The sequence below is a fragment of the Protopterus annectens genome, chromosome 13.part0 (genome assembly GCF_019279795.1).
Source record: "Protopterus annectens isolate FY-2018-M chromosome 13.part0, PAN1.0, whole genome shotgun sequence".
NCBI classification, from domain to species: domain Eukaryota; kingdom Metazoa; phylum Chordata; order Ceratodontiformes; family Protopteridae; genus Protopterus; species Protopterus annectens.
The window spans coordinates 618,995,101-619,010,896 of NC_056747.1; the positions used below are offsets into that span (position 1 = coordinate 618,995,101).

At 33.6% G+C, this 15,796-nt stretch overlaps 1 protein-coding gene and 1 long non-coding RNA gene across 2 annotated transcripts in view; one reads left to right on the plus strand and one right to left on the minus strand.

Moving 5' to 3' along the window:
• Positions 1 to 15,796, minus strand: part of LOC122787525 (pinopsin-like) — a 150,353-nt gene that overhangs the window by 96,998 nt on the left and 37,559 nt on the right. The window lies entirely within an intron of this gene.
• The window catches only part of LOC122787526, a 131,878-nt gene that overhangs the window by 57,418 nt on the left and 58,664 nt on the right, over positions 1 to 15,796 (plus strand). The window lies entirely within an intron of this gene.

A 15,796-nucleotide genomic window follows, 5' to 3' on the forward strand; every position in this document is an offset into this window, starting at 1 on the left:
CTGCTGTTTTCTTCACCAACAGAATTTAGGTCAGTTATTCATCTAGAGAAAGAAAAATGTTGTACTGTTATTTTTGAGTCAGAAACATTATTATAAAAATGTATGCAGCTGGTTGAAAAGAACAAAAAAAAAATTTACCATCCATGGAATACTTTCACTTTTTATTCCAATATAAAGGTTGTGAAAAAAAGAATAATAGTACAATTTCGTGCTGATAGTTTGAAAGTTAAAGATATTCGTGCTTAGTTTTCTTCTGTTTGCAAAGAAGTATTTTCAGAGAAAAAAAGTATTTGGACTTCAGTAAGGTGTCCTGGCCAATCAAAATTAGTTTTTTGTTGCAATGATTCACATTTAGTAAGCAATTGTCCAAAGCAAAAATGTAAGTGGAAAATTTAACTAGATGTTGTGTTCCACAATTTAAAGATGTAAAAAGTTGTGATGAGGGGAAGTTGAATGCTAAAAAGACTGTTATTAATGTTATTAATGTTAATTCTGATTGTTTTTTCAGCAGGTGGTAAGTGGAAGATGAGAGGAAACTGAGTCAGAAGTAGATTTTTTTTCTTGAGAGTGATGGAGTGAATGTTATGAATTATGAAAATGCTGCTGATGCAATATTTCTTTCAATTTTATTTAACAATGATAGTGCTTTGGACCAAGAAGAAGAGATTAAAGAGGGGTCCGTGGGATGGGGGAGGAGTTAAGTGAAGAAAAAGTAAGAATTTGAAGATGTTTTAGGGTACAACAAAAAAGGTAAGGGATATTGTTTCAGTACTATCACTTAATAGTATTCAGAATGATTTTGTATTGGAGTAAAAAAACTTGATACAATGTATCGCTCAGAAGTGAAGAAAAAGCAAATGGAATGTTTTAGGAGAAAAAATATTTGGATCTCAGGAGTGGATAACTGTTCAGAAATATGTATGTTATGGAATGTCACTGATGGGGAAATTCTTGAGATATCTATAATGAAGCCTAGGTGAGGGACTCTTATTGTAGTACATTAACAGCTGTTTCAGTTTATAAAGCATAATTGTTTGAATAAATAAAAAATAAAAAATATGTAATTGTTAATGTAGACATTATTATTTGTGGGGATTTTTAATTGTAATTTGTGCCAATCTGGTAAAAAGTAAGGAAAAGGTGTTAGAATTTACAAATATAGTTGTAGATTTTTTCATGGAGATAAATGAGATAAATAAGTATACTTATAGGAGACGGCATTTATTGACAGAAATAAGTTAAAATAATTTACTCAAAGAATTTAAATATTTTGCTACAACAGAGCTACAAGGTTGTTTTTTCAGATCATGTTGGTAAATAAGACTTTTTTTGGAGATAACATGAAAATTCTGAGAGAAAATAAGTGTTTAAAGAAGTTAACAGGCGTATGTGAAAAAACAGCCTTAAAAGAAGACAGAGGTTGTTAAAGGATCATTTAATGCTGAGAATATTTTATATAGACTGGGAACCATGGTGGTTTGTGTATAAAGAAAAATATATGAAGGTATTTATAAATGTAGAGAAACATGGTAATGAAGACATGAAAAGTATGTATAAGGAGAGGTTTGTGATGTTAGAAGGTAGCATTAAATTCAGAAGACACTGAGGTGCTTTTTGAAAAAAAAATATTTGCTTTAAATGTTACAAAGATGAAAGACTTATATATTACACAAAAATAGATAAAGGAAAAAGTAAATAGTCCATTTTAAGTAAAATATTAAAATATGGAGAAAATATCATGGTTGAGGTGAAGGATGTGGATGGCAATATTTGTTATGACAAGGACAAAGTCTTGAATGCAGTGAATTAGTATTTAAATGTTATGGTTTCTGGTAGTGAAAAGGAAAGGGTGTGATATGGATAGTTAAAAAATGAAAGAATGTGGAAACTGCTTGGTAAAGTTAGTGAATTGTATTGCAAAATGAAGGGGGGTATATTTCCTGGGCTTGATGGGATAGGATATTTTTTTATAAAAATATGAATGTGATGAAGAAAGTCTTTTTTTCATCTTATTAATGAATGGATAGTGAAAGGAGTTAGATGCAAAGGAGCAGTAAAACTTACATGGAAGAGAGAAGATAAATGGAAATTAAAGAACTGAAGATCCAAACATTTAAGAAGGTATTAAGTGAAGTTATGTGTCAAGGAGTTTGGGGGTTAATGGTAAGAATATTAAAATAATTTTGAATATAATTAAAGAAATTGTATAGGGTACAGATGAAAACTAACGTCATAAGGTGATTATTGACTGGGATGTTCAGAAAGTCTTGGATAATTTAAATCATTCTATATTATGGGAGATTTTGGCATTATATAGTATACCTAACTCTATGATTTCACTTATTAAGAATATGTATGACAGAGCTTTTATACTGCCATTGATTAATGAATAGATTGCTAGAGACATTAAGATTTAAAGAGTGTCAGACTGAGATGAATTTTGAGTACAGTTTCATCTGAGCTGGTTTTGAATACAGTTGTTTATACTTTGGAGAAGGATTTTAAGAAGCCAGTATTATGTATGATAACATAAAAATACCTTTGAGTTTGAATTATTCTGATGATATAGTTGTGTTTGTTAAAATAAATTATGGGTGATTAGGGTTATGTGGGTGTTCAAAAAGTAGTTGAATAAAGTGGGTCTTAATTTTAGTTTAAAAAATGTGAAGGATATGGAATTTTAAGTAAGGTAGGTCATATTTATTTTTTTAATAAAGAAATTCAGAGTTTAGAAAAGTAGATATGGAAACATGAGATACTGTATCAGCAATAGAATAAGGTGTTAGATGATTAGATGAATTATAGGCAGTAGTAAAGATGTGGAAAATATTGATTTATCATTCAGGAAGAGGGTTTATCTAATTAATTTAATCTTTTTAGGTAAATTAAATTATTTGAGAATATTTATATTTTTTCCAGAATGTATAGAAAAGGAAGTAGTAAATATGTGTATTGTAATATGGTGATCCATATTAAATCCCATTAAAAAAGGAATTATATATAATATATGAGACTTCAGTGAATTGAGGTGGATTAATCCATTTTTTAAAGATTGGTTGTATTCATTTTGGGTTTTGGATATTTTAAGGAAAGGAGAAAATGATTTATTAACAAGTAGTTTTAGCTATAACTATTGAGCAATTTGTCTGGATTTAATGAAAAGAGAAGGTTTGAAAAAAGGAAGATAAAGGACAAGTAATTAATAAGACTTGTATTTGGAAAGCAAGTTTAAATACATTTGAAAATTCTAGGAAGTTTGCTATAAGAGGATAATGCAGGATGTATATAGATCTATGGTATAATTTATCTCAAGAACAAAGGATGGCTATTAGAAAATGGAAAAGGAGGTTTGAAAGTGATTGGGGGTGTAAAGAATTTATATGGAGGCTGTCCTTTAAAAGAATTATTGGTTAAGGGAGTGATGAAATATAAATGTATTGAGGAAAACATATAATAGATGTGATGAAATAGAATTTTTATATCATGCTTTTCTTGAATGTGAAAGGGTAAAAGAGTTTCAGACTAATAATGAAGGTAATTGAGGTAGCAGGAGCGTATCATGTGTTAATTTGGATATGTTGTGTTGTTGATATTATGAAAGTGTAAATGCAGGCAATGCTCATGAAATTGATATTAGAATTTTTTTTGTGTTTGGAAATTGGAATATGTGCTTGATAAGTTGTGCTGATGTTCTGTGCAATAACAAATAGGTTCTGAATGAGATTAAGGAAAAAAAAATAATTCTGGTTATAGGTTAGAGGGTCGGGCTAAATTATTTCTCATGAAAAAAAAGTTCTGTTGTTTTGATATTTGTTAAAGTGATGTAATACTATTATATTTTTCATTAGATGCATTTTGGTTCTACTTTAAGAAAGACCCCTACTCTTTTTGGTTAGTAGGTAGTGCCAGAGAGCTGCTGCCAAGGTCAAGGAAACAGCATGCAAAGAGTAGACTGATGCAGAATGCTAAATTATTCCAGACTCTGTAAGATAAGTTGTTTTTATAGAGATGGAGAAAGGAGGTCTGGAAATGCCTGTGTTGATGGAGATGATGGATTGAGATGAGCCAAATGCTAATGTGGATGTAAATTGGAATGTGTCTATTTCCAAGTATTGAACAGTCAAATTGTTGAATCTGATATGGACAACAATTCAGTCCATAGAACCTTTTTGACTTAAATTTCAGTACAGTGGTGATCAGAGAATTTGCCCTTTTCCCAACTATAGGTTAATCCTGGAGTTGGTAACTATAATTAGAAGGGCATTCAGGGGGCTTGCTCCCCTGAAAAAGCATTGTTTGTATTGTTAGCTGGTGTTATTTGGGTTCATGTTTTTTTGTCAATGGACTGAATTGCTGACCATATGGTCTCAACCATATGAGTTTCGACAATGCGGCTGGGTCAACACTTTGAAATTGATCCATTGGAGTACTATGGTGGCTCACATGTTGGGAAAGGTAACAGAGAAGGTGCTCACCTGTATTGACTGGACAAAAAGATACAGATGAATAAGGACTTCTAGCCTTAACAGAGGTGTACTTGTAAGGTGACATTTCAGACTGCATTTAAAAATGTTTTTTCTCCTTTCATACTGAGATATTAGTTGTTTGATAAATACATTTTAACATGGTGAGTTTTTCTAATTTCATTAATAATTGTCATTTTTGTGATTTATTTTATGAACGCAACAGATGTGATGGAGCTAGCACAGGACAAAAGTTCTTACATCAGAAATGTATTAATTATAACAGCATTTGTTTCTTTGAAAAGCAAAATACAAAGGTTGTGCTAATTTTGATGAAAGTCTCTTAAAAGCATGCATTCAGTTATAAATGGGTGAAACTCTAAAAGTGAATTATATTACAGAAACTAAGCAATTTTTTGTAAGATTTTTTTTTCTGGATACTAAGGATTTGAGGAAGCTTTTACAGCACATAGTAGGTAAATAAATTGCAAGGTCTCATAAAAGCAGGCTGCAATAGGACATATAAAGTTTCTTTAAATATTTGGACAGATAACATACAAGTGGTTTGCAATTTTCAGTTTTTAATGTTAACTTCTTAACGCAGACAGGATTGTTAAACTGTACAAAACTCTGTGTATGACTTAGAATAAAAAGTCATAACAAAAATTGTGCTATGATGCTATGATGGAATTTTAACCACAAAGTATGGGCACTGATTGAAAGCTCTCCATTGGTCATTGGTTGTATATATCCTAATTGAGATGCCTCATATTAGCCTACCAGGATCCTGGACTGATCCATCCAACCAGCTTGGCCTGTCACTTACATACTATTTGAGGTGGCTTGAATTAGCCTACCAGGATCCTGGATTGCTCCAGTCAACCAGATTGGCCTGAGGCTACTCTCCAGCCCTCTACAAAATTAATATAAAGGTGAATTTAACTTTGTAACTTAATTAACCACTACTTCTTTTTAAAGTTACTGTTTTTGATAATTGGGCTCATCCATGTATCAATAAAGGTTTCTGACATAAAGAAGTCTACTCTACCTTGTTTCTCATGAACCAAGGAGGATCAAACAGGGAGAGACTAGTGGCGTTCTTAATTATGCTGGCTTTTTTCGCCATATGGGTCATGGTACTTGACATTCCATTAGTCATTCTTAATGAATATATATATATATATATATATATATATATATATATATATATATATAAAACAGAGGAAAGTGTGGAAGCCTTTTTTGGAATCTTGGACATTGTACTTTCACTTGCAAAGTTGGGCTATGTGTTGTCCCAACCAAAGATTGCCTTGGAATTTAGTCCAGAAACAGTGTCAGTTCAGCAGATGTTTGCTGCTAATCTTTATGTTTACTTCCATATCTGAAACTATTTCATGACAGTAGTTCAGTCAACACACACACACACACACACACACACACACACACACACACACACACACACACACACACGCACACACGCACACACACACACACACACACACACACACACACACACACACACACACACACACACACACACACACACACACACACACACACACACACACACACACACACACACACACACACACACACACACACACACATGCAGTCACAGACTGGAGCCATACACTAAGCCAACTGTTTGCTTGTGGAGCACTGGGGGTTACATTGCAGTGCAGCAGAGCAGTGGGATGGCCATGGCAGCTGAACTGAAGTAATATAACCTTGGGGTAAGGTGGTCTTTGGATAATTTAAATAACAAGCTATTTGGAGACTGATAATTTAACAGTGTTACTTGAGAACTATCCTGTAATTTATGATAGTGGAAAGATATAGCTAAATATAAGCAAAAATAATATTTCAGTATATTTTATATGTTTGCTAAGATTTATTTTGCTCTTTATTGTGGAGGTAACATATAGCAACAGGGTCTGGATCATTTGGTAAGCACTGTTGTCTGATAAGAAATATCAACAGATTAAATATTATGATAAAATAAAGAAAACATTGCTCTTTTGTTATATCTCAGCATTTTGTAGGAAAACCTAAAACAAAGCTGGATTATTGAGTCAAAGATATGTATACAACAATAAACAAATGCAAAGGAATGGCTGTGACTGATTCAGTAATGAGGCATGCAAATCCTGTATTTGGATCAAATAAAAAACATTGTTACTGTCTGTGGTACAGCATAACTCTTTAGAGCCAAGTAGATGGTGATGATGTGTAGCAACTACTTAAGACTTTAAACCAGGGCTATTTTGTAAAAAGGGAATATGAATACTACAAGGAGACTATATCTTCTATACTGTGAAGTGTTACAAGCAGAGGAACAAAAAACAATGTGCTTTTTCTTAAACTCATTTCTTTGTTCAATATATTGCATAGTAACTAATAATATGTCTCTCGCTCTTTCTATAAATCTATTTATACTGCTATATAGGTATGTGTATGTGTATTTGTGCGCATGCGCTTACAATGGTTACAGTGTGGTAAAAAGTTAAGACTACAATACAAAATGGATAGCACTATTGTATGTAATGAATATAGTGCTACAAAACACTAAAGAGATAGCTGTATTCCTGATAGATTATTATTGCCAGAAGTGCCTCATATTAAGCTAGAAGCTGTGATTTTAAAAAGTCCTTTATGAAAGGACTTTGAATCTATGGCTGTTTTCAGCGATCTTCAGGAGTTGGTGATATAGCACATATGCTGTTACTGCAGTATAAAATTGAAAACTTGTGAGAATATTAGATTTGTAAATACCTGCTTCTTGAATACAAATTATATAAGAACAGACCATTAGAGCAATATTAACAATTTGCAGGACTTTCTTTTGATGCATGCTGATTAAAAATCATTATTACAGAATCAATACTGACTGAAAGACTGTTGGTCACTGTGCTTAACATATGTGCAGAATAAAATAACGTAATACTTCAAGTGGTGTTTAACCTTATGTTAACCTGCTTTAGTGGACAGCCCCAATAATGAGATACAGTCAAGCAGGAAATGTAGCAAACAGTCTACAAACATATCAGAGCTATGCATGCAGTTGCTTCAGTGCTGCCTTACATTTGATTTGCTTTAGAGAATGTATATGTTCACTTCTTCTAGGTGTTTAAAATATCCTGCATTTAATTCTGTCAATTCATCTGTAAAATTAATATTGATGATTCATAATATAAATTTCTGTGATTGTTAAGAAGATATTTTATGGTGTAAAAGGCAGTTCTGTACTTGTCAAGTGTACTGAGCAAATTTAAGTTTGTAACGTTACAACTCATAGGTGTATCTCCATTTATCCCAGTTCCTCACTGCAGTTACTTGCATTGAATATTGCACTCAGTCAGACTGCTGCATTAGCAGCATCTTTATCGAAGCAGAACAGCCACAATACGACGCAATAAAGGGCAATTAAGTAATTGTGTAAGCAATTTCAAAAGAATTTCCTTGTCTTGTTTTTGCTGGTTAACTTCAGGTATCTCTGCTGATGTAAATAGGGAATGTGTAATATGTACATTCATGTAAAAACAAAGTATATGGGTGCCTGTTGAAATTCTAACAACAGCAATTGTGATTCTTGGAATTGCATGATTTGACAAAAATATGCATCAAGCCCCAAATTTGGTACCTTTGACTATCTCCCTTACTGAGAGGTACAGTGATTTTGCTGTTTGCATATGTAAGTAGCAGGGATATGGGTGGGGCAGAACTTTCTATGTTGTAGGTGCAAGGGGCAAAGCCAATCATCCAAAAACACTTAAAAGTCTAACAGTGAGTTGAAGCATTCACTGTTTGTTAGAACTGCAGTTTATTTTCAGTGTGATGGGACTTGCAAGATTGAGTCTCATACTTCTAATAGTGACCCACTCATCTGCTTCTAATAAACCAGGAACTGCTATTGATGTTCTAATAAACAGCCAGAGGGATAGTTAAGAAAACTAAGAAATAAAACAGTCCACAGATGTTGGTCTTTGTGTAGTACAATAAGCTGTTCTCTGTGCAGTAAAATTAATACAGCCTATACATTGTATTCTGTACATAGTCAAATTAATACACAATTATAATTGGCCAGAAATTGTATTACAGCTATTGTAGGCAATCAGCTAAAGAGATTGCTAAAATATTAAATAATAAAGTTGCATGTGTTCCAGTTTTTAGAAAAATAGTCTAGAAAAGAAAATGCTGTTAAAAGGGATAACTAGCAGGGCTTATAAAAATACTACACAATAAATATAGAAATCAATCAGAGGAAGTTAAGAAAGATTAGGAAGAGAGATTGGAAAAGCAATCCACACAGAAATAACGGGAGGATATGTGCCTGGCTCCCAAGTATGCAACAAAGTCTAGAAGATTTAGGATTTTTGCTTGGATGTATTTGCCTAGGTATTTTTATACTCCAAGCAGCATCCAAATAATTTTTTCCTCAGGTAGATGGCAAATGTTGGAGGTATTTTGGGAGTGTAAAGAGTTGGTAGAATTTACAAATTCCCTACAGAGTACCGCACCAGAAATACTGGACAAGCAAATGGATGTAACAGAAGAAAATATTTTTGAGCTAGGATGAAGGATCTGAATTGCATAGACATAGTAAGGTCTAGTTAAGTTTAATTCTGGTGGTTGGCAAAAATGCAATCAATAGAAAATGGAAATCAGCAGCATTTGAAGTAGCGAATATTGTAACAGAGATAAGAGAACCAAAATGGGATCTTTAGAAAAGGGTAGGAGGAAGTTACATAGAAAAAAATAGAAATTGTGGGAACAATACATGTAGAAAAATGTTTTGGAAGAGGAATGAGGTTTAAGGGAAGGCAGATAATGACCAATGTATGTAATGTTGGTTTGATTATATTGTACAAAATAATATATGTGATGTAAAATGTTTGCATCTGTGAACAAGTTAATATTTTTTTATATAAATGTAAGTTTGCCTAAGTCACAAGTGATAATTTGATACAAGTGTTTAAAAAAAATAATACCTTCTACTCTTGGAGACTTCCCTGTTGATTGATTAAACATGACCATTTTTATCTCATCTCATCCTGTCTTTACATTTTCAAAACATCTCTAATACCGCTATCAGATCTCTAACTATTTTTCTAGTTATATGATCTCTAAGTTTGGTGTCAGCCTGGTATGTGTTATTTTACCTATATTGTGCTACGCGCTACAAGTTTATGTGCTCTGGAGTTTCTCCATCAAAAATAGTTACTTAACAGCAATCTTTGTAAAGTCATACATATTGTCCAAATACTACCTTATTTTCCTTTAGCAATCTGCAGTTGCTCCTCATCTTGTTCTCTGAAACTCCTTTTATTCTGCATTACTTTAACCTTTGGCAGCCCCTCTAAATAATTCTTATTACTTCCAAACCATATATTTTTCTGTTTTATTTCTACCATATTTTTAAACTCCATTTTTATTTTATCCCACTCACTAGCTATCCATTCTGATTAAATGTCTTTCCTAATAACTCTTGAATAATTTCCACTACCCATTCATTGAATTATTCTCTTTTTAAAATGTTATTAGGAACGTGCTTATTTTTACTTCATTACCCTGTATTTTTATCTCAGCTCTTATTGATACATGAACTGAAATAGTTATTGGTTGTGTGTCGAAGCTTTCAGTTAAATGCACATGCTCCTGTGAAATATAATTTCCATCCATTCTAGCTTGCTATTGTACCTTGGGAATAATATTTAAATTATAAATGAGTTCCTTCTAATGAATTCACATCTTCCATGCCAAATATTTTCATAAATTTCTTCAGATATCTACCCTCTTTTATTATATTTCCCTTCTAGGCCACCTGATGCTACACTTAAAGAATTCCCAATCCCTCAGAGCCACACGCTCCAGGGATCTAAGCCTTGTCATCACAATGAACAAAACATGCTGGAGGGATAGGTTCCTGACCCAGAGACTCCCTATACTCCGGAATAGACTGCCCATACATGTCAAGCAAAGTGCCTCTTTGGCCCTCTCCAAAAGGAACCTTGACATTTGGATGGGAGCTAGGAAATTCACACTGGGGATCACGTCAGTCATCCTGCTAGACAAGGGTCCAGGGAAGTAAATATTGTGGGAATAAATAGCCATGGAATTGTTATGGCTAGGCTTGTATAGGCCCTAGGGCCGATAGCCTACTACCAACCTATGATCCTACAATATATCCTCAATATTGCAAATCAAGTTCCTATCCCCTCCTATAAATAATGTACCCTGCTGAAAGCTGAATATTTCCCCTAAAGTTTCCTTAAGTCCATAACAGCAGTTTTTGGTGGAATATAAATATATGCAAGTGTAACCCTTCTCCCTTGCTAATAGCCCCTTACTATCACAAATCTACCATTATTGTCCTTTTTCCTCTTCTATCACATATGGAGGCCCTCTGTCAATTAGTATTATTACTACTCCTTTCCTTTGTCCCTGTTATTCTGCTGAAACTCCATCCCAAAATCCTTTCTTTGTCAAATTCACATGTTAATTTCTATCCAAATGTGTCTGTTGCAACATTATTTGCACCTACATTTATTAACACAATTTAACATTCTTTATTTTTTGTCTATGCCTGTAAGGCAATTTACATTCCAAGATAATAAGGAAAGAGTAGCCATTATGATACAAATGTATTGCTCCCAACTATTACACATGGCAGGTTTTTTTGAATGTGTATGTCCAACTTTTGTGTTAACATGCACACCCTGTTTGGCAGGCTGATCATTATTCACCTGTTTCTTTTCATCTCCATTTAAACCACTCTCATATTTTCAACATTTTTTACTTTATTAAAAACCCTCAAAAAAAAAAAAAAAGAATATATTTTCAGAATCCCCAATCCCAAGGACAAACACACAAAATTATGTGCATTTTCAACAAATTAAGTTTAACCCTCCAGATAGGAGCAGTTGCCCCAAATCAATAGCAGCAACCATAGGCATTAGCTAATCTAAAATTAAGACCACCCATGCTAAGGTGAATGTTGCAGCCCATGGTCCCACTTAAGCTGATTGCTGTCTGTGCTTTTCTTATCTCTATTCCCCCTCCTAGATGTGAAACACAGTCTGCATGCTTTCAGAAAACACTAACTTTTATCCCTAAGATACTGGCTACTTTTAAATAAAACTAAATTATGTAGTGTTTTATTAAATTAATTAAAGTATTAAGGCTGATGGGGAGGCTATTCTTATTCACTTACCCAATTTTGGATTATTTATTTTTCAATGAACTGTTAGCCGCTGTACCTTTAAAATTTGTGTTTCTTTCAGCAAAGATAATTTAGAACTCTCAAGATTAATTGATTGCATCTGCAGACAATTAGTCTTCAAGTAAAAGTAGTCAGCAATGAGAAAAATAAAACAGATAACCTTGCAGAATCTTTGTACACATCACTCAAAACACAATGTACAGACTTTGCCTGGCCAACTTCCTTCAGCTGCAGACATCATGTCTTCCACTGAGATCATTTGCTAATGAAAAAAAATAAACAAGCTAATAACTTTGCATATTCAATCTTCCTTATGGTGCAGTGTAATAGCTACATATCTTACAACTTAGAAAAAGTACTTGTTTACTTTATTATCTCTAACATATGCCTCAGTCACTGAAAAATAATTGCCCTATATTTAAAATAACCCTGGATGCACACTATATAAAACTGCTTTATAATATAACATGCAACTTACCTCATGGAATGTTTTAAACAAATAAGTAATAAGAACAAGCTTTGTTTTACTTATACTTTTCAGTGTCCTGCTAAACATTAATGTCATAAAGTGGGGTATATGCTTTACAGCCCCATTCACAAATTTAACAAATTCAAGAAAATGTGAGTCTTTTTCAGCTACTTTTTTTTGCTAAGCCATATTTCATAAATGTGTTTGATGCTTTTATAGTCTTCCATTTATTCACTAATTTCAGTGCAGCTGGTCTTTTTCATGATCATCTCCATCTATCATCACCAGACTCTGGTGTCAAGTCTAAGGAACTCCTGATTCCTCTAGTCAACTCTCGTTACTTTTTTGTTTTTGTCTCTCAAGCATTTTCCTTTGGCACACTAAAACAGGTTTCAGTGTCAAAGTCTGTCTATGAGTTTTGCTGTCAGAAGAATGCAAAGCAGAAGCCCCTTCTAGTTGCTAGCTCACTCTGTTGGATATTTTTTTTATTTCCTCCTTAGCGTGTTCTGCCTCAAAAAATTGATTTGATTCTCCATTAAAAAATATTCTGAAGCTACCCAGATACAGCATCTTAAATCTCACACTTGCCAATGGACATTCCCTGATTGTTGGGATACATTTTCTTCTCTTCTCTTCTGCATGGTGAACAGTGAATAACCACCTTCCACAAACACTCTGTTATTTCCAATTTTAAGACTTTCCCTTCTTACACAAATTTGTCAGGATCAATTCTTTCTGCTGGTATGATTGCTTTTCACTAAGAAAACTCTTAGTTGCTTTCTCATGACCAGTTTTGGAGATACACACAATGTGCCCTGTCAGTTAACAAATCTTGCTGTGCAATACCAGTTGTATTTTCCTAAAAGTAATTCAGTCTGTTCCTTCCATTTTTTCTGATAGAGCAGAAAATCTCAGGTTTTCACTGTGCACTCTCGTACCTTCTAACTCTACTATATTTTGAATCAGCTATTTATTTATTGCATTTGTTTACTGGGATTGTCCAAATGGGCAGAGAGCTACTCCTTGCCAGTGGAGGTCTGGTGAGAAATGCTTTGGAACAGAAGCTCTTCTTGAGAAGCCTCAAGCTCTGTCAGCATTTTTGTTATTCCACCTTCTGATTTTTGCAGTTTTATCAACCCATCTAAATAACTAGTTAAAGCTTCTTCTAGTTTTCCAACTTTTTTATTTGAGTTGACATATTCCTTCAATGTTTAATTTATTGAAAGCACATCTGAGTATGTCTGATTTACTTTTTTCTCTAAATTACTCAAAGCCATCTCATGTACCAAAGCATGGACCTTGAACTGCTTTTTGCTGAGTAGCAGCAGGAAATTCCCCTGTCATAGTTTTCTCTTCTCCTTTCTAATTGATTTCATCTCTTGTTTTCCAAATTTCTTCTTTGTTGGCAATCAGGAATTGTAATTAACAGTGAATGACTGAGTTTTACCCAAACAGACAGGCATACGTGCCCTTTTTAAACTGTTTCTGTTTTCACTCTACAAGAGCTCAAATCAACTTGTTGATCAGTGTACAGCCATCTTGGAAACCCTTGAGATAGAGTTTCTTTGTACTATCTACTGTCATTTTTCCAAAAACCTGTATATTTTCCCTAACACCTTGTTTTTTTCATTACTACTGTTCTGGTTAGCCCTTGTTTTAGCCAATCACTATCTTCAACTTCTTCACGTACTCCTTCTTTTGTTTGATAACTTCCTGGATTTCTGCATTAAATCACTAGCTTTCTTTACGTACGTATTCTGTACTTGATTTTGTCATTTATCTATTCTGTTGTCTTCACACATGCTATTTTAAGGCACTGCCGTTTGTCTTCATCTTCCCTTATTTCTGTTCTTTCTGACATGCTAGGGCCATGACTATTTCATTGAACTCATGTGCTTTTGCTCCAGTTAACTTTCAGGCCCTCAGTCTAGTCTCTACTGACCTTATTGCCTTCCCTGAACATTACTAGCAGCTGATTGTGGTCACCAGTGGTTTATATGTAAGCTAATTATTTCAGTAGAAATGATTTTGCATGCTCTGATTTGATCCCAGTGCCATTTTCTTACTAGGAGGACATCTCCCTGAGTTCTATGTTGATTACTCTTGTAGGTGATCTTGTGACTCTCTCTCTTAGTGAGCCATGTGTTGACCACCATTAAACTGTTTGTTAGACAGAAGTCTGGAATGACTTCTTTTTCATTATTTCTGTTGCCCTAACCATGCAGACCAAACAATCCTCATATCATGATCTGCCTGTCCTGGTATGAGCATTCAGGTCTCCCATTAAAAAAGACCAACTCTCCACAAAGACCAACTCTCTACAAAGAGGAATATTGCATTTTACTTTACAGGTCTGCAGATATCATTTGGTGCACTTTTTAATGGTGAGCAACATACAGCAAAAAGGTCTTGATTGTCAGTTAAGCCCGTGTTGCTGTATGCTAATCTGCACGATTGACATGATATAATCTTTGTTGAGATTTTCTGTATTCTGCTGAACTCATACAACCTTCAGGAGTGGTTTTAATCTATTTTTGTAGTGATTCCATTAGCTTATGAAGGATGTATTACTTTTTTCTCCTTAATGAAGTACTACTCTAACATACCCAATAGTGGTAATTTATAACCAAATATAAGCAAAAGGAATACACACATTACTTGCAGCTTTATAAAGTCTGTTCTACTGCTTAACAATGAAGTAAGGTACAGCAACATCTTCTTCATGATTTCATAAGCATGATTTTCTGGTACCTGGTATCACCTGAGCAAATGGCAGGTCAGATCATTTATAGTAAGACCATACTTAGAGAGCACTGTTATCTTTCATCGAGATTTTTATAATGCTTGGAAAAAATGTGGTTTATTAGATTTTTTTTATATATATATATATATATATATATATATATATATATATATATATATATATTACATACAGGTCACAGGTGTTCGTATTAAGCAAATAGTAGTCATAAAAGTGCTGTAGTAATTACTGTAAAGGATGCTAACTCAAAAAAAGAAGCATAACAATGATGCACAATTAATGCTCAGAAAAGACTTACTGTAGCTGATACACAAGTGTGTGGTTATTACATTATCTTCTAAATTTGTATCAATCAGGAAAAGCATTATGGTACTATTTTAGGCTGCATTTTCACAATCAGGCAGGTGTTGCGGACATGTAGCAACTACTGAAGACTGTAAACCAGAGATTTTTTAACAGGAATACTGCAAGGAAGCTCACTGCAACACTATGATTATGCCTGTTGGACTCTGAAACATTTCAGTTTGATCTAAAGGAACAATGATAGGGTGCTTCTTTTTAAACTCCCTTCTTTAATTAGTAGGCTAAACTGTAGGTAATAAGCAAGCTATTTATATATATGCCCAATGACTACAGTGTTATGAAGAGTTAATAATACAACACAATATGGCTAGCTCTGTCTCTTGGATTACTGTGGCAAGAAAAACCTCATGGAGTAAAAAAAATATTAATTTGGTTTTATTTTTAATGTCCATTGTGAATATAGTTCTAATGTATCAACTATTTTTCAACAGTATTCACTTGAAGAGAAAAAGGCATGTGTGTTGTTACTGTAGAGGAAAAAAAACTTGAAAAACTTGAAAGACATATTAACTTTATTTTAA